The 24,688-nt window shown below is 41.9% G+C and overlaps 1 protein-coding gene across 2 annotated transcripts in view; it reads left to right on the plus strand.

Annotated features, from left to right (window-relative positions):
• Nucleotides 1-24,688, plus strand: part of LOC147180436 (disco-interacting protein 2 homolog C-like) — a 73,626-nt gene that overhangs the window by 7,559 nt on the left and 41,379 nt on the right. The window lies entirely within an intron of this gene.

Below are 24,688 nucleotides of genomic sequence, written 5' to 3' on the forward strand. Positions count from 1 at the left end.
TCGTGCTAGCTAGCTAGCTCCCTAGCAGGTAGACAAGCACCCGGGGAGCTAGCTAGGAAGCTAGCTAGCTAGCACTAGGGGCTAAAGCCAAACTGTGGCAGGGTTTTTACTTTCAGGTGCTAGCTCGCTAGCTAGCTCCCATGGTGCTTGTTTACCAGCTAGGGAGCTAGCTAGCCAGCATCAGACGCTAAAGGCAAAATGTGGCAGGGTTTTTACATTCAGGAGGTAGCTAGCTAGCTCGCTAGCATCAGGGGCTAAAGCCAAACTGTGGCAGGGTTTTTACGTTTAGGTGCTAGCTTGCTAGCTCACTAGCTAGCTCCCATGGTGCTCGTTTACCTAATAAGGAGCTAGCTAGCATCAGGGGTTAAAGCCAAACCGTGGCAGGGATTTTAAATGGACTCATTGCACTGATGATGATGATGATGATGATGATGATGATGATGATGACGACGACGTGACATCGTCTGGCACACGAGTAAACGAGCGCGGATGCTCGGCAAGCAGCCGTTGCCGCGGGCGACCAGCTAGCGAGACACCACGCGAGGCGTCCGCGTGACTCCTGCCATCAATGCGCTCTTTGTTGACAATTTGCGACGCCTCATCATATTTTGTTCGTATGTACCAGCAAAACCTTCCTCACTTTTGCTAAAAGAAAGTCACGAGGTGCACGAGAAAAAAACAAAATGTTTGGACCCAAATGTCGATTTTGAGATTTCTCCACAAAAAAAGCCTTCTTCGGGTTTTGATAGTCATTTCTCAGCAGCACAAAATATTTGAAAAGAGTGTACGAAAATAAACAATTATTAAAACAAGTGCATCTTTAGCCGACATGTTTTTAGCTGACTTTAGCTTAGTCTTGGAAACCGGCCTCAAAAGAACCCGCACTTCCTCGCCCCTAACGTCACTGCACAAAATGTATGATATTACGACAGCGTATTAGGGTCACGTAGAAATATATATATATTTTTTTTTAGGTGGGAAAAAAAACCTCACACGTTTGCCACTTTAAAACAAATTTGCGAATTTATAAAGTTTTTGTCAATGTTGAATTTTTTATTTATCTTGCCAATGAACCGAATACATTTTTCATTCATTCTTTTTTTTTTTTTTTCTCATTCATTCACATCCCAAAAGTGTCAATCCTGCGCAATGTGGCCATTCAGCACAAAAGTGACCAGAAGGACGCACGCCGCCTTGCTTGGAGCCGACGCGAATGTCGTCATCCAAACGGACAACGTGGATTGTAATCCAAACGGAGATCGTCTTCATTTGCGGGATCTTTTTCATGAATGAGTCCATTTCGACTTTGAATTCAAACGAATGCGTTCACGCAATCAAGCGTGTCCACTGACGAGTGGCAAACTCTTGCGAGTCGGGATGAGCGTCATCAAAAGTTGTGAAACGTGCCAATGACTTGTATTTAATGTCGGCGGATGTAATCGTGCAAATAATGTCACGTTTTGATCCTTTCTCGATGTCGTCAATTTCACGCAACGCCGTCCACGCCACTTCGACGCGTTTCTGCCCGAGTCGCAGAAAATGACCTCAAATGTTCACTTTGTGTTCTTTGAAGTGGGATGACATTAAAGTCAAATATGAGCTATGAAATATGAAACTTAAAGCTGAAAAATGATCACGATAGTCCTCTGAAAAAGAGTCTCGAACTGTATATGGAGCAGGGATGGGTATCGATTCTAATTTCCTCCATCGATTCGATTTCGATTCGGTTGACTTCAGTTCAATCTGATATCGATTAATTACGGCATATCGATTCTTTTTAAATGTCAAGGATATGATAATAACGCCACAAATATTTTCTTCCAATGTAAATTTTGCTTAATTATCATTTAGTTGATTAATGAAAGTAACACGTGTTATAATCACTTGTGTGTTACACAAATATTGACCTCAGCAAGAACGAAATATATTCATCGTTCTAATTCAATAATTGAACATGTAAATGAAAAAGATTTTGAATTGTCTTAAAAGTGCAATAAGTCATGATTTTCAGAAATGTGAAAGAATACTTTTAAATTCACGTGAACAGTCAATTTCAAGAAAACCGTAAGATACCAAAAGAATGTGGCCATTAAAATTCCATTTTCTTAGGAATTTAAGGGAAAAGCTTGAAAAGGAAAATCGATTTTATATCGATTTTTTTTTTTTTAACCCAGCCCTAATATGGAGTGACTTATACATACCGATTTCGTTCCTTGTGTATTGAACTTTTTTTTTGGGGGGGGGGGGGGTTGTTGACCCATCGTAACATTTTCATTTTCTTGCTGTGACCAATTGCATTTGAGACATTACATTCATCATCATTTAGCAATAGCTTGTCACAAACCACACCAAATGGCAAATAATCTTTACATCCAATTTCCCACGGCGGTAACATGACCTCATTTAAGCAAGAAAATACCACAAAGAGCAACAAAAAAAGAAGCAAAGTTTGTCTGATGCCTCACAAAACTAATTGTAAACTTCAACGTTTTTGAGATTAATTTCATCTGTCTTTTAAAGGGTTCAAATCTCGGGCGATGGCCTTGCCAGCGATTGGAATTGACTTTCCACTGATATTTGAACAGTTCCTCACAATTTCAAGTCAATATCTTTTTCCGAAGATACTTACTGGTTGCTATGAACAAAACTTTAAACCAGTTTTTCTCTAATCTTGGCCACATTAAAATTACTGTAACGTTGTCAAATTTTGAGGCACGTCCATGAATTACATATTAGGGTCCGACCGATTAATCAGCCACTGATTGTAATCGTCCAATTATAAATCAGCCAATTGGGCCAAATGGCCGATTATTTTTCCCTTAAAACGTTATCACTGAAGAAAACCGAAGTTTCCGACGCTGTGAAAGTACCCTGACTGCACCATTTTGCTCACGTAGCATTAGCAACTAGCAAGTGTGTAGCGTATGTTGTTCTGGTTATTCTGTTGTCCCGAAGCGTCCTTTAAGCTGTTTAATGACATCCCAGTTAGAGTTAACTCTCAAACTAAACACACAACTATAAGAATGACATCCACTGTATATTTAAATACATAAAAAGCTTCATTTTTAAAACATCGCCTAGCCTAGTGCTAATGCTAAAAGTGAAGGGATGATCCCATTCAAATGCTAACAGGAAGTTAACATCGGAACTTTCTTTTGTACTGGCTTTAAGTGTGTACACCATAGATCCACGGCACCACACTGCCCCAAGAGGCCCAAACGCGCAGAACAGTCAGTATTTGTTCTTACAGTTTTTTCAGTTGCTATTCTTTTAGTTTATTCTATTCTTATTTCACGTTCGTATTTTTTAATTTTGTCATTGGCCTTCCAAGTTATGTTTAAAGTTGATATTTCAAGAATTCAAAGAAGATTAAATAATTAGCAGATTAATTGGTAATTGGTATTTTTTTCTGCCAAAAATGGGTATTGGCATCAGCCTGAAAAAATGCCCTATTTTAAATTATTTTAAACGGAATTCAATGTAGAATTTGCATATATGAATATCTCAATTTTCAAGTTTGGAGTTGAGGACCCTTTTGCCATTTATTATCCGTGACAGGCCTACTTGGGTGACCAATCAACTTTTTAACAGTGCTATCACATGCTAAAGTTAGCACACGCACATCACACGCGTGTCATATGCCAAAGTGCAAATTGCCTGTTTGTCGTTGGCGAACGGACAACAGGCTCATGACCGCCTGCGGGCCGAAACGAGCCGCCGCCATGTGATCGGCGCTCACTTCAAACACACGCTCGCTCGTTGATTAGCAACAAAGGACACTTGATTAGGTACGTTTCACATCTACAGTCTTGTATGTATGTAGATACGCACACGCACATGATCAGCAAGTGTGTTGTTGAGGCTCCAGTGAGGGAGACGTCTGCTCTTTTTGTATGGAAGGCAAAGAATGTGTGTGAGTGTGTGTCTGCATAAGTGTGTGTGTGTGTGTGTGCGTGTGTGTGTGTGGGCGCGAAGGCATCAGTTTGCATATTTTTGTACTCTGAGTAGCAGGAATGTGCTCACTGATGACCAGCGACAGATGCCTCGCTTCAGGCCCCGCCGACATCTGTGTGTCGTCGGCGTGTGTTTAAATTTGAGATTTTCGGTTTGAACTGGGTTATGGTTGAGGTTCGGGTAAGGCAGGGGTGGCCAAGTTCGGTCCTCGAGAGCCCCCATCCAGCCTGTTTTCCATGTTTCTCTCCACTGACACACCTGATTCATGATCAGGATCGTTATCGGGCTTCTGCAAAGTGTGCTGATTCGCTGATCATTAGATTCAGCTGCACTGCAGGAGGGAAACATGGAAAACAGGCTGGATAGGAGCTCTCGAGGACCGCTTAGAAAAATTCCCGCAGAAATTTTGAATGGGACTGCTGACTCTAAATACTAAATGCGGCTTTCCACCTCGCATTTAGTATTTGTAGTAGTAGTAGTCGCAGTAGTACTTGGAGAAGTAGTAGATTTGAGGCCACTTCCTGTTGGAATAAAGTCACTTCCGCGTCACTCCCTGTTGAAATCAGGTCACTTCCTGTTGATTTTAGGCCACTTCTGGGTTACTTCCTATTGAAATCGGGTCACTTCCTGGTTACTTCCTGTTGAAATCAAGTCACTTCCTGTTGATTTTAAGCCTCTTCCAGGTCACTTCCTGTTGAAATCAAGTCACTTCCTGTTCATTTTAGGCCACTTCTGGGTCACTGCCTGTTGAAAACAGGTCACTTCCTGTTGATTTTAAGCCTCTTCCAGGTCACTTCCTGTTGAAATCAAGTCACTTCCTGTTCATTTTAGGCCACTTCTGGGTCACTGCCTGTTGAAAACAGGTCACTTCCTGTTGATTTTAAGCCTCTTCCAGGTCACTTCCTGTTGAAATCAAGTCACTTCCTGTTGATTTTAGGCCACTTCTGGGTTACTTCCTATTGAAATCGGGTCACTTCCTGGTTACTTCCTGTTGAAATCAAGTCACTTCCTGTTGATTTTAAGCCTCTTCCAGGTCACTTCCTGTTGAAATCGAGTCACTTCCGGTTAATTTTAAGCCACTTTCGGGTCACTTTCTTATAAAATAATATATTGCTATAATAATTCAAGTCCCCACTTGGATAGCCAGGTGTGTGTGTGTGTATGCGTGTGTGTGGGGTTGTGCGTGCGTGTGTGTGTGTGTGTGTGTGTGTGTGTGTGTGTTGATGCTGACCTTTAGACACAGCTGACGGTCTGACAAGTGTGCATGCCTTCACCAGGCATACATGACGCAACCACACTATTTGACATAATGCATTTCCTAGCCCCTCCCCCCCAACCCCAACCATCCAAAATGATTGCCTACTTCTATTCCTTACCCTAACCTCAACCATAACCCAATTCAAACCTAAACTCTAAAGCCAAGTCCTCAAAAAGAGGTCTCAACTTGTGGGGCCCAGCAAAATGGCCCCACATGGACGGGTGGGCCCCACAACTCTGTGAAATCCCGGAATGTTGGCCCCCACTATGTAACAAAAACAAGACCACACACACACACACACACATGTCATGTCAGGTGACGTGGTGGTGTTGTGACATCATCACGTCCAATTTGATCCATCTGAGGTCAAATGATGGATTTTCTCGATTCTTGACGAAGAAAATGTCTTTTGCGCTTTTCTGCCTGGCGGCTGCCGACGCACATTGATGACAAAAGTCGTGTAAGTTGTAAGTCATGAAGGCTGCCTGTTGCTCTCTTGGGTTTGCGCTTTTGCTGACTCGTCAACACTCGGCGCTCATTAGCAAGCTAATGAGCTAACAAGCTGTTTTGCTAATTAACGCAATGCGCACACGTGACACTTTTCTCAAATGTGCTCACAACTTCTTTCTTTCACATGCTGCCTTCATTCTTCCCTACCTTCTCTCCTTCCTCCCATTCTTCCTTCATTCCTTTGACTGTCTTCTTTCCTGCTTTAGTCACTTTTCCTTTCTTCCTTCACTTTTCCTTCAATCCTCCTTCCTTCCTTTCTTGACTTGTCTTTCTATGTATGTTTGCTCCATCCATCCTTCTTTCAATCTTTCCCTTGCTTCCTTCTTTTTCTTCCTCCATCTTTTCCCTTACTTTCTTTGTCTTCCTTCCTGCCTTACCTTTCCTCCTTGCTTCCATTCCTTCACAGTCGTCTTTCTTCCTTTTTACTCCCTTTTTCTTTTCTTCCATAATAACATCAATCTTTTCTTCTTTGTGTTCTTCCTTTCTGCCCCCATTACCTTCTTCCCTCTTTGTTCTTCCTCCTTGCCTTCCATACATCCTTCCTTCCTTCCTCTGTTCCTCTATTCTTCCTCCATCCTTCCTTCACTTACGGTCTTTCCTCTTACCCTTCCTTCCTCCCGTCCTTCCTTCCTCTCTGCTTTTCCTTCCTTCCTTCCTTCTTTCTTTCCTTTCTGCCTCTATTTCCTTCTTCCCTATTTGTTCCTTCTTTCCTCTTTGTCTTCCATACAATCTTCCTTCCTAAACTGTCTTCTTTCCTCATTTTAACTCCCTTTTCTTTCCTTCTTTGTGTCCTTCCTTCTTTCCTTTCTGCCTCCATTCCCTTCTTCCCTCTTTGTTCCTTCCTCATTGCCTTCCATACATTCTTCTTTCCTTCCTTCCTTCCTTCCTTCCCCCACTGTCTTCTTTCCTTCTTTAACTCCCTTTTCTTTTCTTCTTATACACCATCCATCTTTCCTTCTTTGTGTCCTTCTTTCTTTCCTTTCTGCCTCCATTTCCGTCTTCCCTCTTTATTCTTTTCTTCCTCATTGCCTTCCGTACATTCTTTCCTCCTTTCCTCCTTACCCTCCTCATCTCCTTGGTAAATGGAACTTCATTTATATCGCGCTTATTAAGGTAACAGGTGAACCGAAGCCTATCGCTGCCAACTTTTGGCGACCAGTCCGGGGTTTTACCCCAGCAGAGCACATTTGGACAAACGTTTCAAGCATTCCCAATTTGCAGTCTTGGATTTTGGGGAGAAGCCCCAGAAAACGATAACAAGCCACAAACTCCGCACAGGAAGGCCGTAGCAACTGTGAGGCAGACGTGATGGCCACTACGCCACCGTGCTGTTGACAGTCAAGTGGAATTAATCCACCCCTCCGAATATGCACACACACACACACACACACACACACACACACATGCACATGGCGCACTTTGGATGGAGTGCGACGCTATGAATAGAAGTGCGATGGTGTGGCATTGATGTCACGTGACTGTCACAGTATGTCATCATGTATGCGATTCTATCGTTCAATAAAATTCATTTTTTAACTTGAATAAAAAATATATCGGAAAGAAGACATTTGTGTTTTATCCATGGTGATAAATTAGCATTCATTGCTTTATAGGTCAAATTATGGGGAGATAATCGAATCGAAATGGAATCCAATTTAAAAATGAATTGATGCATCGAAAAACTACTTTCTAGATTAATCGATTGCAAAAATAATCGTTTAACCTAGCCCTAGAGTAAATATGGGATAACTAGAGAGGGAGTAAATATGGGATAGTTTTTATCCCACAGCAATAACGGCAGTAAACAACTCTACAAGGTAACACTGGTTGCTCAGGGAAAGAGAGTATTGTGCTACTGCAAGATGGCGCTATGTGCTTATTTTAGTTGGTTTTATATGTGAAGTGTTTCTTTTTAAAAATGTCTTTTATAGTTTTGTAGGACTTGAATGTTTTAGCACTGACTGGTTTGGCACGAATCTTCATTGTACATGTTACAATGACAATTAAGATTCTATCTATCTATCTTATGAACATTTATTCTAACATTAGGTGCCTTTGGTGTAGTACCATGTTGCGCCACAACATGCCTGGGCAGCACTGAGCTACTGGGGGACATGCAGCATCCACAAATTCGCCAACCGGATTTTCCTGCCACCGTCGTATATATTGCTCGACGAGCGGTCCCCGAAGAGGCTACATCTATGCTAATTTCCATTAGCCCAGCTATGGGGCTTCGTATTATATGTTAGCATTAGCTAGCTTTGATACTTAATTGCGATTGATTGAGAAGTGTCAGCAGGCGTTTTGATGTATGTTTCTGATTTTCTTCCTCAATGACATGAGACAATCCAGAAACAATGTGCATGCATTATTCCCTCACTGGACAGCTTTGTTATCTTTGGAGCAACGCAGTCATGCTCTGTGCAGCCAAATGAGCTCACAAAGCTCCTTTTCTCCATGACGCCGACTCCGCTCGGCCGCGGCCCAGCTTGCTTGACACTCCACTCTGCTAAATGAATGAATGAATGAGACACACACACACACACCAGCAGCCTCACTTAAATTGATTTGATTTGATTAGGCAATGATGCAAAGCTTCATCTTGGCAGAGGAGAGTTCTTAGAAGAGAAAAACAAATCCACGTCTGCCACGTTTCTCTGCCAGTAACTCTTTTCTTGTTACTTCCTGGAAGTGTCCCAATACTTTTGTGCAACTCCATTGTGTGTATGTGTCCCAATGTTTTTAATAATGTGAGTAATATCACCTATATCTGTGGTTCAATGTGCGTTATATGTTTGTAGCTCACGTAACTTTTAATTGCCTCGTTTTACGTTTGCAGCGCGCTTAATTGCCTCGTTAACGTAGTCGGAAGCTGTGGTGCTAAAAATAGAATTATGCGGTTATGGTCCTCGCAGACGCTAATTATAGCTCTTATACATACTACATTATATTTGTAATGAACGGAGCACGTGTAACAGGAAACGGAAAACAGAGCAGCCTTCCAAATTAAAAGCATGGATTTCAAAACAAGATATAATTAAACATCTTGAGAAATTCTCAACATGGTAGATATTACTTAATGACTTGAAGCCATATTGTATTGAATTGAATTATTTGCACTTCACTGTACATTGGGACTTTTTTTTTCTGGCTACTGGATTATTTGTTTCATCTTATTTATGGGTAAAAAAAATCATTTTATTGTTTGCTCTATGCAAAATGACTTTTATGAACCGTATTTTTCGCACTATAAGGATTATAAGGCGCACTGTCGGTTTTTGAGAAAATGAAAGGCTTTTAGGTGCGCCTTATAGCAAATTTCCTTAAAATTGAATGTTTTTAAAGAGGCCATCGCCTTATAATCCGATGGCCTTATAGTGTGAAAAATACGGTATATTTCATTTAAAAATATATATTTCGGGGGTCAATTTTATGTATCATAATCAGTACTAAATGTATCGGCACTTCCGTATCCGTATCCGTGAGTACTGAAGGTTAAATATCGCATCGGTCCCAAAAAAAAGGGTGTAAAAAATCCCTAGTTTTTATATATTTAGGTATAGCAAATATTTGTCATTTTTCATCTTTTCTTCCATCTTCACCTCTTGTGGGTGTCCCAATACTTTTGTCCAAACACATTTTCTTCACTTGTAACTTCCTCTTGAAGACGTCCCACATCTTTAATCATATTTTCTTTACTTCCTGTACTTTTGTCCCCACATTTTGCTCCACTTTTCATTTCCAATAACTGTCTACAAATATTCATGTCTCAAATCACATTTTCTTCACTTCATGTACGCGTCCAAATTTTCATCTCCAGTCGGTGTCCCAATACTTTTGTCCACACGTGTGTTGTTGGTGTGCCCATAAAAGGAGACGGCGTGAGGAGGAGGATGGGGGGGAAAATGCCAGTGAAGGGAAAGAGAGAGAGAGAGAGGGAGAGAATTAGTAAAAGACAAAAATAGGAGCGTCAGGACGGCCAAAGAAAACAAAAGACGACAAGAAAGAAGAAGAAGAAGGGCAGGAAATCGTCTCTTTCTCTCGGCCAATCAAAACACAGGAAACTCCAAAAACAACACTTTTTCACCCAATTGGAAAGTCATCTTCCACACGCTTACATAGTAACTAAATAGACACCTCAACATGAACTTGATTTGCACTCCAATAGAGACTTGATATAATCTCAAACACAAAAAAAGTAAATATTGTCTATTTATTTTAAAAAATCACATTAAAAACATGAATTTCTATAATAATATCATATATCATTCTGTGGGCTGCATGCAGCCTCCAATCACACTCTGAGTGGCCCCTTAATTTAATAATAATACTTACATAATATTAATAATAATAATAATAATAATGATAATAATAATAAAACTTTTTTTTCCCCTTGTTTTTCTCTAAATCCAAACAATTCTTGAAAACACGCTGATAAACATTCATTACATGTTTTTTGGGTAAAACGTGGAGAAATGGTTAACAAAATCCCGGGGAAAAAAACAAAACAATATATATAATTCATTTTTTTCCATTTCGGACACATTTTTACTGGCTACATCATATAATTTGCAACATTGACATCTGAAAAAAGGGCTGACGGGTAGAAGCCATGGCTTAAAGGCAATTTGTACACACATATACATATACATATATATATATATATATACATATATATATATATATATATATATATATATATATATATATATATATATATATATATATATATATATATATATATATATATATATATATATATATATATATATATATATATATATATATATATATATATATATATATATATATATATATATATATAAAAGGTAAAAATAAATGCAAAAAGAAATATATAAATGGAATTAAATATCAATAATTTTTTTTTTTTTTTTTTTTTTTTTTTCTTTTTAAGAGCTCAGTATTGTTCATTCGGAAATGTCATCATCATTGCTCTTTTTTTTTTTTTTTTTTTTTTTTTTTTTTTTTAAATATATATATATATATATATACACATATATACATACATATATACATATATACATACATACATACATACTTTTTTTTTTTTTTTTTTGTGTGTGTGGGTGAGTATGTGTGTGTGCGTGCGTGCGTGCGTGCGTGCGTGTGTTTGTTAGCTCACCAGAAAACCTATTAGAAAAAAAAATCTTATACCGTTCACCTAAATCGAACACCAGGAGACCCGAGGGGACCGAAGAAAACCAAGGAAGGTGAAATCCAGCACCGACCAGACACCCCCCACCAGAACTCCTCCCCAGCCCAAGAAACATCCAGACCCCAACAAATCCAAAAAACATAAAGTCAGGGAGGCCTCAAGAGACCAACGGAGAGACCGAGAAAAGGAAGGAAGGACAGACGAAGCCGCGTGAGATCCGAGACACCAGCCTCCACCGATTCAATAACCTGAGGAGGAAACAGATTGTGTCTGAGTTTCGGTAGATGCTGGTGTGGTGGATCTGGCATGCATGAAAATCTCCACCAAAGAGGGGAGCCGTCGACCCCCGCCGGAACAGAGCAAGCGCAACACCTCAGGGCCCCCCAGGCCGCGGCAGCGCCAAAGGACGACCCCCGGGCCCCACCAGGGCCACCGGCCGGAGAGCAAACCCAGGAGCAGGAGCGCCCCCCGCCCCAACACGGCCCGCGCCCCCGGCCCAACGCAGCAGGACGGGGCACTGCAGGCCCACCAGGCACCCCACCGGCCCCCAACCCCCGCCCCCCCACCACCCCCCGCCCCCCATCCACCCCCCGCCACCCACCCCAACCCAGCCCCAGCCGCCCCCATGCCCCCAATCCCCCAGACACCCCCCACCCCCAGCACCCCCCCACCCCGCAACCCCCACCACCGCCCCCCCCCAACAAAGCCGCCCCCCCCCCCGACCCCACCCCGACCAACCGGCAGCCCCCCAACCCCCGACCCCCAGCCCCCGGGGACCACCCGCACCCAGGCACCGGCGCCGAAGAGGGGCCGGACAGCGGAGCGGAGAGGGCAGCCGCGCCCACCCCACCCCCCGCCGTGTGGAAGGACGGAACACCGGGGGCAGAAGGGGGAGATGGGGGCACCGGAGGGCGGCCGACACCCCCGAACCCCAGGCCCAGCGGGGGAAGGCCCCGGTCGTCACCCCAGCGTTCTTTGTGAAAATTAACCCCTGTTACTGAGTCCGCCAGCTCGCGGACTGGCGAACTCTACCCCTAAACCGTGAATGTGACCCCACCCAGTGTATATACAAGTGTGTGTGTGTGGTGCATTAAAATTAGGAGCAGGTGAACCGGAGCCGATGGAAATGATATTCCCACGCTCCGATCCACCCGCCACCCAAGCATGTTGCTGAGTGTATGTGGTGCATTAAAAAAAAAAGATAGGGCGGGGGGGGGGGCGGGTGGCGACACGGACAGGGGACCGCAGCACTGCTCTATACTGCGGCCCCCAACCGATGGCACCCCCACAAGCCCCCAAGCCCCCCCCCCCACCCACAAGTTGTGTGGTGTATTAAAATTGGAGGGGAGTTGTAGGGTGAAGACGGTGTTTCCACCCTACCCCACCCCCCAAAGTGTGTTATGTGCCCTATATGTCTATAAAAGTGTATTGTGCAAACCTAGTGTAGTGAGTTAAGAGGTGTGACCAGCGGGGCCCCCCCCAACCGGGCGGGGGCAGGAGGCGCACCGGCCCACCAAGCCCCCACCCACCCCACCAGGACCCCGGCGGGCATATGGGACCCGTCCGGCGGGGCGATAGGGCTCGCCCCCCGGATACTGGGTCCCGCCCGAGGTGTCAGGACGCCCACCGGAGCGGGGCGGGCACGACACCAAACCCCAGCCACCCCCGCCGGCCCCCATAGCACCGAGACCCGGGCCATGGATGGAGCCCCCGGCCCAGGGGAGGGGAAGGAAGGCGTACCGGGGAAGGGGAAGGGAGGAGGGAAGGGGACGACAAGAAGGGCAGGGGGCAGCGGCAGGGACGCAAGGAGAGGGGGAGAGGAGGAGGAAGGGCGACGAGGGAGAGGGGACAGGGAGGCGGAGGACGGGCGGGGAGAGGCGAGGAGGGAGAGGCAGCAAGGGGGAGGAAGGGGGAGGGGAGAGGGAACCACCGGGCACCCCGGCGGCCCACAGGCCCCGAACCGCGTCGCCGGGCCCAGAGCGACGGACCGCGCCGGAACGGCGCCGCCCCCGACACCAGGGAAAGCCCCGCAACGCAGCACCCCCCAAGAGACCCAGGGAACGGCCAAGACGCAGCCGCCACCCAGCAGCCAACAGAGGGGGAGACCCGCCCACTCCCCGCCAGGGGGGACAGCACCCACAGAATTAACCCACTGGCATGCCGTGAATCCGAATATCAACCCCTGGTGCCCATCGGAGGTGAATCCGCTCGATCCCGCTGGCAGCAGCCGGGTTCCTGACTATGGAAACACAACCATTAGTTACAAATTGCCTAATACAGAAACATCAATGCCAGTTATAACGCTGCTGTGGCTCTCGCTAACAGGCAGAATTAAAATCCAAGTTTAGGTTAAAAAATTCTATATACGTAGACCATGTTTCTTTAAATTTTGACATTTGGTTTTTATTTGAGGCAGATATTTTTTCCATTAAAATATGATTTATGAGGAGGTTAGACCATTGGTCGATATTCAAAGTTTGTTTATTTTTCCAGTTAACAAGAATTGTTTTTTTTGCGATAGTAAGGGCTACAAGTATAGATTGAAATTGTTTATGTGGTAAGTCAATTGTTGTTAAGTCACCTAGCAAACACAAGTTTGGAGAGAACGGTATCCTACAGTCCAAGACAGCGGAAAGTTTTTCTAAGACTTTAGTCCAGAAACACATAACCGGAGTACATAACCATAAAGCATGAAAATAAGTGTCTGTAGTGTTTTGTAAACACTGGAGACAAATGTCGGAGTCTGAGAGTCCCATTTTCTTCATCATATATTGAGTAATGTATGTTCTGTGAATAATTTTATATTGGATAAGTTGTAAATTTGTGTGTTTTGTCATTTTAAAAACATTTTCACAAACTTGAATCCAAAAGACAGATTCCGGAGCTATAGACAAGTCTGTTTCCCATTTTGAGATGGGTAAAGACGTTTTATCAGTATATGAAAGTAACTTATATATTTTTGAGAGTTTTTTTGTTGTTGTTGGAGAAAGCTTGGTAATATCTTTAGCTAAAACAGGCGGTTGGAGCGTACCCTGGAGTGTTGGAATTTGTTTCTTTATCATACTTTTAACTTGCAAATAATGTAAAAAGTTTCCGTTTTTTATTTTATATTTTTGGAGCAAGGATGTATATGATATAAACATATTATCTGAGAAGAGATGGTGGAGATGTGTAATTCCTTTCTGCTCCCACACATTCAAATAAAACGATTGGTTGTTAATTTGAAAGTCGGGGTTATGCCATAGGGGAGAAAGCCCGCTGGGCTCCACTTTGGCTTTTGTCATTTCTAGTGCCTTCCACCAGGCAGTCAGGGTGGCGGAAATCATTGGATTTTTAAAGCAGTTATGGCGCTTAATCGATGTTGTAATAAAGAGTAAATCTAGGAGTCTGAGGTTATTACAATCCTTCTGTTCTAGTTCCAGCCAACAGTTAGTATCTCTATTGGGTTGTGCCCATAAAATAATATATTGTAGCTGGTTGGCTATATAATAGTGCATAAAATTTGGTGCCTCTAGACCTCCTTTGGATTTATTTTTCTGAAGAGTAGATAGACTAATCTTTGCTTTTTTTTTTTTTCCAGTAAAATTTTGTAACGGCTGAGTCCAACAACTGGAACCAGTTAGCCGTAGGTTTAAATGGAATCATTGAGAAAAAATAGTTTATTTTGGGTAAAACTTTCATTTTAATAGTGGCTATTCGTCCTATTAGAGAAATAGGAAGATTATTCCAGCGCTCCAAGTCACTATAAATGCTATCCAGAAGTGGAGTGAAATTTAAATGAACTAAATCAGTTAATTTAGGTGAGATTTTTATGCCTAAGTATTTTAAATTACCTATAGGAAATGAGTAGTATGGGTCCTGGCTTGCAGGGTTCCATGAATTTTCTGTAATAGGTAGAAGTGTTGATTTTGTCCAGTTAATAGAATAGTCTGATAACTGTGAGAATTTAGTTATTAAGTTAAATACTTCCCCTAATGAAATAGCAGGCTTTTCTAAATAAAGTAAAATATCATCGGCATATAGATTAATTTTATGTTCTGTTACCCCAGAGTGAATTCCTTGAATCATTCTTTCCTGGCGTATGGCTAATGCAAGCGGTTCAATAAATATTGCAAATAATAAAGGCGATTAAATATCAATAATGAATAAAAACACTCTGCTCTCACATTTATTTGTTTGATGCTGCAGACGCTCTGCCAGGACGAAATGTTATTCAAATGAGGGGGCGTGTCTTGGTACACGCTAAGTTTGGACTCCCCGTTGCAAACTGCTTTTCATTGGTCGAGTGAGCGGGTCGGCGAACAAGGAAGTCTCGCCGGCTTGCATTGGAGAGCTCCAGCAATGGACGACTATCTGGTCCACTGTCACCTCCACCCGTTGTCGAGCAACTCAAGTCGCAAGTTGCGGCGGAGTCCAACCCAAGACACGCTTAGGACCGCCTCCTCATTTGAATAACATTTCATCCTGGCAGAGCATCTGCATCATGAAATAAATAAATGTGAGAGCAGAGCGTTTTTATTGATTGATTGATATTTAATTATATTTATATATTTATTTTTTGTGTTTATTTCGACATTTATTTTTATTTTTTAAAAATTTATCTCGTTTTTTGTATTTATTTTTACTTTTATGTATTTGTTTATAGATATTTATATACAGAACAGGCCAAAAGTTTGGACACACCTCATGCAATACAATTGCTTTATTTTCATGACTATGTACATTGCAGATTCTCACCGAAGGCATCAAAACTATAACAACTAACGAACACATTTGGAGTTATGTACTTAACAAAAAAAGGGGAAAATACAAAAATAAATCCATAAATAAATAGCCACCCTTTTCTCTTGATTACTTTTTCGCACGTTCTTGGCATTCTCTTGAAAGGGTTTTCCAACTGTCTTTAAAGCGATACAAGACTTATAACTCATTTTCCAGTATTGGATTAGGCGTTGTGTACAAAGCGCAAAAGTGCAAATATCTCTGGTGTCTTATTCTCTCTCCATGACTCTGTAGTTGCCGAACTTCGAGTATGCAGGGCTTGAATGTAGTTTGAAGTTGTAATCTCACTACTCACCACTAGATGGCAGACTTGTTTGCCCTTTCGCAGGGTTTTACAGTATGCTGCCCTTTACAAACAACGTCAGTAGGCCTAATTATGTTTTTGCAGATATATGAAGGACCAACATAATATTTCAATAATAATCGAATTTTGATTTGAGTGAGAATTTGTGGCAAAATGCAGTTTGTTTACTGTTCACGACTTTTTGTGTCGTCCTTGGCTTGAGCGTTCCTTTTTATGCATGAGAGCTTTTTCACTACCGCTACCGACATCTTGGGTTCACTATCTGCTAACCGCACTCCAACTTTGTAAACGGAGGACAAAAAGTGAGGGATAAGAATTATTATGAATTGTTAATTAAACAGCTCTTCGAGCTTGGTAACACAAAATATACAAATAATCATGAACAAAACTTCTTTATAATGGATTTGTCAGTACAAATAGGATTGTCTGTGGATCAGGACCATTGTCGCCGATCCCCGAGCCAATTTATTTTCCAATATCGGGATCCGATAGTCGATACAAGTATCGGATCCCTAACGAAAAAGATCCCTTTGCACTAGAAAGCGAAAACAAAATGACAGTATGTGCTTCTGTGGATCCTGTCAAAAGTATTGTGAAAAAATAAGATATTTTAAGAGCACGTATTTTGCCCATATCTACCATTGCATTTTTGTCATCCATCTGGTCCGGAAGTTGCTCATCCCTGATATGATTTAGCGCCAAATGTATATGAGTGGAAATGTTTTTATCTTTGGCAATCAATTTCGTGAACCTTTAGGGTGGAATTGAACGTGACGATGTGTAATCTTTAGCACCATCTGATATTGAACTAATAATCCATTCCGTTTAAAAACCCATATTGTTTTTAATAATATACAAAATTTAAACAAAAAAAAACTAAAACTAAAATCATCACTTCCTGTTGATTTCCTGCTGCAGCGCGACCGCTTCCTGTTCATCCAGCTGGATGGCAACCAGCGCTCGCATGTGTCCCAATACTTTTGTCCACATTTTCTTGTGTTGGCAGAAGTGCGCACACAGGTGTGTGCTGTGTGTGGAAACAGGAAGTTGTCAAAGGGGCAACACAGGGGTCAGGACGCACACATCCTGCGGCACACACGTGCACAACTCCGCACATCCACGCGCGCCCGCATGCTCGGCCTGGCCAGTTCATCACAATTTGCGATTCATCTGTTAAAAATTTTTTGATTTTCATTTGTGCAATTCTAGCACCCTCTGGTGGCTCTTTTTTTGTGTGGTTTAATTTTCACAGAGCATGTTTTGGCCCTTCTTTGTTTAAAATAGTCAGATAAATGTCACTATGTGGAAGAACTCGATGTGTGCGAGCATTAGCAAGTGCCTCAATATTAGGGCTGGGTTTAAAAAAAAACTTTCCTTTTGTTTTATTTATGTATTTATTTTTTCATAAGCATTCTATACAGTTCAGTAGTTTGCCGTACAATTTCATGCAGGGAGATCCTGTCACGTACGTTGTGTTACGTAAAGTTATGCCGAATATTTATGAAGGAAGAAAAGCTATCTCGTTTTATACTCGAGTAAATTGTGTTTTGCAATTCAGTTTGAAATCTTCATTTTTTAAATCAATCAATAATTATTTTATTAATCGTAATTTAAATAGCCATCAGAATAAACGTGATTATTATTTTCATAATCCCAAACACACAAATACGCTCATACACGTCCACACACACATATACACACATGCATGTACATTTACACGCATACACACACACAAAAAATGAAAATATGATCAAAGGTTTTGGAACAGCTCCAGAGGTGGCAAATCCAGGCCCAGAAAGTAAAAACGCTGCCACAGTTTAGCTTTAGCCCCTGATGCTAGCTAGCTAGCTCCCTAAAAAGGTCAACAAGCACCATGAGAGCTAGCTAGCTCCCAAGCAACAGGGGCTAAAGTCAAACTGTGGCAGGGTTTTTTACTTTCTGGACCTGGATTTGCCACCTCTGGACAGGTCCAGGAAACAAGAAGAAAAGTTTGTGCGTGCGTGCGTGCGTGCTGAAAGTGGGTCAGTGGTCAAGTGGCACCCGACACCGAGCACGCTTAAAATATCAACAACAAATGCGTGCGCATCTCAATTTAGTTGCTGAGGGTTTGACCCCGGAACCGATGAAGTGCAGACCCAAGTGTTGACCGATGAGGTTTGAAAAGGTGCTGGTTGATTTGTGTCGCTTCTTCAGTTCCTGCTTGCCTCGCACCAACTGCACTTTAGTATCGCCACGGAAAAAAGGAAGGGAGCGAAATCAAACGTTAACACACAGCACAGCTCTTGGCGTCTGTTTGCCGACTTCAGGGGAGACGTCCCCACAACACCCTCGGGACAAGTCTGCTATGGAAACACACACACACACACACACACACACACACACACACACACACACACACACACACACACACACACACACACACACACACACACACACACACACACACACACACACACACACACACACACGTGCTTGCATTTTACTCCTGTCGAGTACGCTCTAAAAAGAGAGTTGTTGAACCAATTTAAGATTACAAATTGAATTGTTGACCACATTTTTAAAAATGGCTTCAATCGGTAACACACGATTGAATAAAGTTCATCCAAAGTGAATATATTAAGTTGAATTAATCATGAATTCATTCAACTTAATATATTCACTTTGGATAAACTTAATTCAATCGTGTGTTACCAATTGAATCACATTTTTTTTTAAAGCTGGCCAATAATTAAATTTGTCATCTTACGTTTCTTCAACAATTCTCTTTTTAGAGTGTACGTCCTGAAAGGAGCGGGCTCGTTAAGAAAGAGGAGGAAGAGGAGGACATAATCGTAAAGTACATATAAAACGTATACATGCCACTTTGGCCTGCTAACGAACAAACGAGTATTTATTTGACTTAATTAGCTTTACTTTAGTATAGAGACAGACTGATCTGCTTTTTTCAGGGCCGATACCGATTCTTGGCAGTCAGGGAGGCCGATAACCGATATTTGAAACCGATAATAAAAAATAAAAAAAGAAGTTGGTGTCAAAATGTTCAATAATAATAAAAAGTCCAGCACATGACTTTTTAAATACCTTTAAGCATATGTTTATTAAACAGCTTTTGTGATTTGCAACATGTTAACAGTGTTTTTAGATCTTCGAAAACAGACAACTTTGTTTTACAATTCTGACAGAAAGTGCATGGTGCCCCCAGGCTCAGCATGATGTCTTATAAAGTTAAATGAAAACAAATATCTTATTAAGATTTACTACAGTAAGTTTCCCCAAAAATAAATATAACTGAAATGTTCAATGATCATCTTTGACTTATCTTTTATCTATTTTTTTTTAAACAAAAAGTGTATCCTAAACGGAGCTGCTGGCCAGCTGAGAAACGAACGTCTGACCAACGCGGCTGTCTTCTCTCCTTTGCTTTTTGGGGAAGTTCCGTCATTCTTGCGTGTCCCATTTGCCTGCTGCAGTCTTCACCATTCCTGTTTTCTGTGGTAGAAAGCAGTGAAACAAATAGCCATGAGCGACGCACACTTGGAGCGTTTGCCATCAGCTTCTGCGCCAACTATGATGTGGCTTACACACGCAGACACGTACAGGAACGCACATGCGCTCGCTCAACGCCTGCTTTTATCAATATTTCCTAACCGTTCGCCCGCACGCTAACTCCCAAAGAGTTAGCTAACGGTTAGCATGCAGGGCTAACCTAATAGCCGTTAGCTTACGGGCTAACCGTTCACCCGCACGCTAACTCCCAAATAGCCACTAATTATTATTATTAACAATATAGTCCTACAAACGACACAAAGATAATAGGAAAAATAAAAACAACGCACATAAAAAAAAATAAGTCGCGCACCATATTAAACTTTCAATTAGAATAAGTGGAACAACAGCTCCACCTACTGGTGAAACACAAATTACAGGTAGACGTCAACTGTTACAAAGAGGGAGAAAAACTGAGAAAAGAAGAAAGTGAACTAGGGAGGACATGATAAAGGACTTTTTTTGAGAAAGGAAGAAGGACCCCCCCCCCCCCCAAAAAAACTTAATTTACAAAAAGAAAATGGACAAGACAAAAATGTGTTTTTCTAGCAGGAAAATGACTAACTGGTTTTTCTTTTTTTCTTTCTTTTTTCTTTTTTCTTTCTTTCTTTCTTCTTTTTTTCTTTCTTTCTCTCTCTCTCTTTCTTTTTTTCTTTCTTTCTTTCTGTCTGCCAGTTAAGTGACGGTTAAAAGCAACGTCTCCATGTCGGCGTTCCAACGCTGACTCAGCATGTGGCTGATATAAACACCTGCTGCTTCCTCAAGCGTGCGTGCGTGCGTGCGTGCGTGCGTGCGTGCCTTGTGTATTGGTTTTATTTTGATAAGCTGCGTTTGCCCGACTTCCTGAATTTCCTTTTGAAAAATAAATAGTCGATCCAACTCCTCAACTGACTTTCTGCCTAAAAGCAGGAATGGGCAACTTCAATGCTTCAAAACATTTTTTCATCAGTGGCTCGTATGACAAAAAATGTGAATTTAAATATGGACAAAATGCATGCATACGTTTTTTATTTTTATTTTTTTATAAATACATTCCTCAATACAACATGCTGGGATTTCTATTATTTTTTTGCTCTCAATGCATAAAATGACCATTCAAGGACGACACAAAACTCTGCAACTAAGCCATGTCTGCCATCTAGTGGTTGCAACTTGCAACAACAGTCCATGCATTTTTGCTGTTCGGCAATCACAAATTCGCAAAATTGTTTTTCTTTAAAAAAAAATATTTTTTTTTCACAATTTACCGTAAAGCCTGTTTTTGTTGGAAAAAAATATGAATGTTTATCACTGTTTTATCAAAATTCAAAATGTTGTCTAATCCAAAAAGTGTAGTTGCGGTTTTTAATCCCTGCCTCAAAGCACTGCAAAATTATTTTTGGCCAATCATATTTACCATCTTCACATTCTACACTGTCATATCTGCAACTTTGAATGCGTGCAACTTTTAACTCATTGACTGGTAGCCATTTTCACTGAAGCAACCCCCTTCGCTCCCGAACCGTTTTACTGGATTTGGACTGATTTGGCAAGGCCCACACAATATTGTGTTCTATGGACTGACCACCGGAGACAGTTTGTTGTCACTTGTTAACGTTCGCAGGGATAACTGCAGTTGTCGACCACACAGGGGCGCCGTTTGTTAACGACACAGCTTTACTTTCAAGCTTCAACTTTGATTGTGTTGTTACTCTGTTTACGAAATGATCTCATGTTTTGACATTTTGACTTTTCGTGTGCCTGTGGGTATATTATTCATATGCTGCCATTTTATTGTATTAAAAAAAACATGAAAATATTGATATGAGTCATTCCAAAGCAACCACTTTTCAGCAAGGCATTAAGAGAAATGTCACCATGGGCTGACATCAAAATAAAACAAAAAACAGTAGAGGCATTAAAATCTGCTTCAAAATATTGACCGAGCAGAAATCGTCGGATCCCGCCGACGAAGAGGAGAAGACTTGGACGAAGAAAGAAAATAATGAATCAATGTCATAATTGACATGTTCAAAAGGAGTAGGAAGCACAATAACTGATATATATTTTTATCCAGTAACGTATCATTAAAAACGAAAAAAGGAAAATGAACAAGTTGTGAACAAGTTAGCTGGCAGGTTCCATCTAAAATATCCAACACGTCAACCTTAATGTCTGACTGTCAAAAAGAGCTTTTTTGCAACATGACCCTGGTTGATCTCTTGCTCTGCTGCCACCTGCTGGCCGTTTTTGTAATAATCAGTTCAGAGGCTGCATCAAAGCCTTCTTTCTGTATGCGCTAGCATAAAATATATATTTTTTAAACGTCTTTGGGAGCACGGCAATACTTAAAATAGAACATATTTATATGTTTTTGGGAGCAAATGAGTTAAAGGCTGGTTCTGTCCCGGTGAGTGACGTGGGTGCCGCTTCATGCGTAGACTGTCGATGTCGGTTGTGTCTTGGCTGCAGCTCGTTGCTCGTGCTTGTCACGTGTTTATTGCGTTTGTAATGCTGCAGTATTTTTAAGGAAATTCTGCGACAATGGCGGCGAGGGTTCGACCGCATAGTTTTGTTTCTGACTGTGAGGTTCCTCGGTCAACTTGAGTTACCTTTTTTTATTTTCTTCTTTTTTTCCATATGTTCCGTTTTGCGTCCCGTGCCGATTCCCTTCTTCTTCTTCTTCCCTCTCGCACTTCCTGGCGGCACGCAAACAAGAAAATCAGCTGTCTCCATTTCACCTCCTCCTCTTCTTCTTCTTTTTTTTTTTCTTCTTTTCCTGCTGGTCCCGCCTTTTGTCCCTCCTGGATTCTGGTTCCCATAGCTGCGTGCAGGCCGGCTGACTCTATTTGGTCATGCAGCTTCACGCAAACACACACAAAGCCGTCGAGCATTTTGAAAAGGGTCGTGTGGAAAAGTCACACGGGTTCTGGTGGCGGCGCCCCCTTGCGGACGCTCGTGTCCCCCTCCTCAATTTTGCGTTTGGATTTAGCAGCGCTTGATGGTGAGAAATCCGGCGTTGACTCGAGATGGCTTCCCAACACTCTCGACGAGTGACTTCAGTTTACAGTTGATTTTTTTTTTTTTCCAGACAAAAACTAGAAACTCTCAACTCGGTTGAAAAGTGGACAAGATGAAGGCCGCCGCGAGATGACTGGAGATGATCGGATCTGCTCTTCCAGATGATTTTATTCTACAAATTGATGATTGTCTTCTCTTTGAGACGACTCTCTTGTTCTCGACCGATTCGATCAATTCTACAAATATTCAACGTTGACAGCACTACTTCTTTTCTAGATCTTTGTCCTCCTTCATACACAATTGTCTTCTATTCGAGGTGACTTTTGTCCTCGATTGTTGGCTTCTGTTGTAGACAATTGCGTTCGATTCCAGGTGATTGTTTTCCATTCTAGATTATTCTGTTCTAATCTAGATGGTGGCGTTTTCTTCCAGATGATAATTATCGTTTTTTCTTTTTCTTCTCTTCTAGATGTTTGTGCTCTTACGATTATGTTCTATTCTCGATGACTATTGTCTTTTGTTCTAGATTGTTGGGTTCTATTTGTAGACAATTGTGTTCTGTTCTAGGTGATTGTTTTTTTAGTCTGGATTATCGTTTTTTCTTTTTCTTCTCTTCTCGATGTTTGTGCTCTTACGATTATGTTCTATTCTCGATGACTATTGTCTATTGTTCTAGATTGTTGGCTTCTATTGTAGACAATTGCGATCTATTCAAGGTTTTCCGTTGGAGATGATCGCATTGCAATCGAGATGATTGTTTTTGTTCTTGGTTGTCGTGTTTTCTTGTCGTTTCTGTTCTAGATGTTTTTGTGCTCCGTCTGTACAATCGTGTTCTATTCGAGGTGACTGCCTTTTGTTCTCGATTGTCTTTTCGATGACCGTGTGTTCCCTTGTAGACAATGTTTTAAATGTTGGCCTTCTAATCTAGATTGTTGGGTTCTTTTGTAGACAATTGCGTTCGATTCCAGGTGATTGTTTTCCATTCTAGATTATTATGTTCTCGTCTAGATGATTGCTTTTTATTCCAGATGATCGTGTTTTCTTGTCGATGACAGTCTTCTGTTCTAGATGTTTGTGCTCGACTGTGTTCCATTCTAGTGGCCGTCGTGTTCTATGTTGTCTTTTTCTAGATAATTGTGTTCACTTGCAGACAAAATGGATTGTTTTTTGTTGCCGTGTCTGATTTGTGTTCTAGACGTCTAGTCTGGATTATCGTTTTTTTTTTCTTCTGTTCTAGACGTTTGTGTTCCTTTCTAAACGTTTGTCTTCTATTCTTAGATGACTGTCTTTTGCTCTCGATTGTCGGGTTCCAGACAATTGTGTTCTATTCTGGGTGTTTGTTTTCCATTATTTTGATGATTGCTTTGTAATCTAGATGATTGTTTTTGCTCTCGGTGTTTTCTTGTAGGTGACAATCTTCTGTTCTAGAGTTTTGTGCTCCTTCTCGACAATTGTCTTATATTGTAGATGACTGTCGCTTTTTCTAGATGATTGTCTTCTCGTGCGCTGTTCCAGATGAAACTTGTTTTTGATCCTTTTAGATGAGCATATTTTATTGTAGATGGCGGTCTTGTCTCGACGCTTGCGTTGCGTTCTCAGCGATTGTGTTGCGATGGCCGTGACGTCATCGCGGGCGTATCCCGTCACACGAAACTATTTTTGGAGAACGAGCGTCCAATCGGATCATTTGAGGGTCACCTTCAATGACAGACTGTCTTTTGTCTTTGTCCAATTCCAGTTAATCTGTCAGCGCGCACGCACACCCACGCGCACGCGCGCGCACGTCAAGATGTGCAACGGTTGGTTGCGTCCGGTCGTGCTTTTGCTGATCCGAGTGGCGCGCGTCTGCTTAAGTCGGATTTGTCAAGTCGTCCGTGCAAAAGTCTTTTTTTATTTTTTGGGGGTTGAAATCCTCTCCGGTTGTCATGTCACTCCACTTCCTTTTTTTTTGCTTTGAGGTCTCATCCGGCTGGCGTCCGCCCACTTTGATTAACAAGCGACATGTTACTCTATTTTGTCCCACATTTAAATTGGGAATGACGGGAAGCCCCGCCCCCCTCGAGCGGATAAGACAAACGTCGGCTGATTGGAGCAACTCGCGCTGACTCAACCCAGCCGACTTTTTACATGCATAATTAGTGCCGTCGCTATCCAATAT

The sequence above is a fragment of the Leptonotus elevatus genome, chromosome 1, assembly GCF_054856555.1.
Source record: "Leptonotus elevatus isolate MCC_2025b chromosome 1, RoL_Lele_1.0, whole genome shotgun sequence".
NCBI lineage: Eukaryota > Metazoa > Chordata > Actinopteri > Syngnathiformes > Syngnathidae > Leptonotus > Leptonotus elevatus.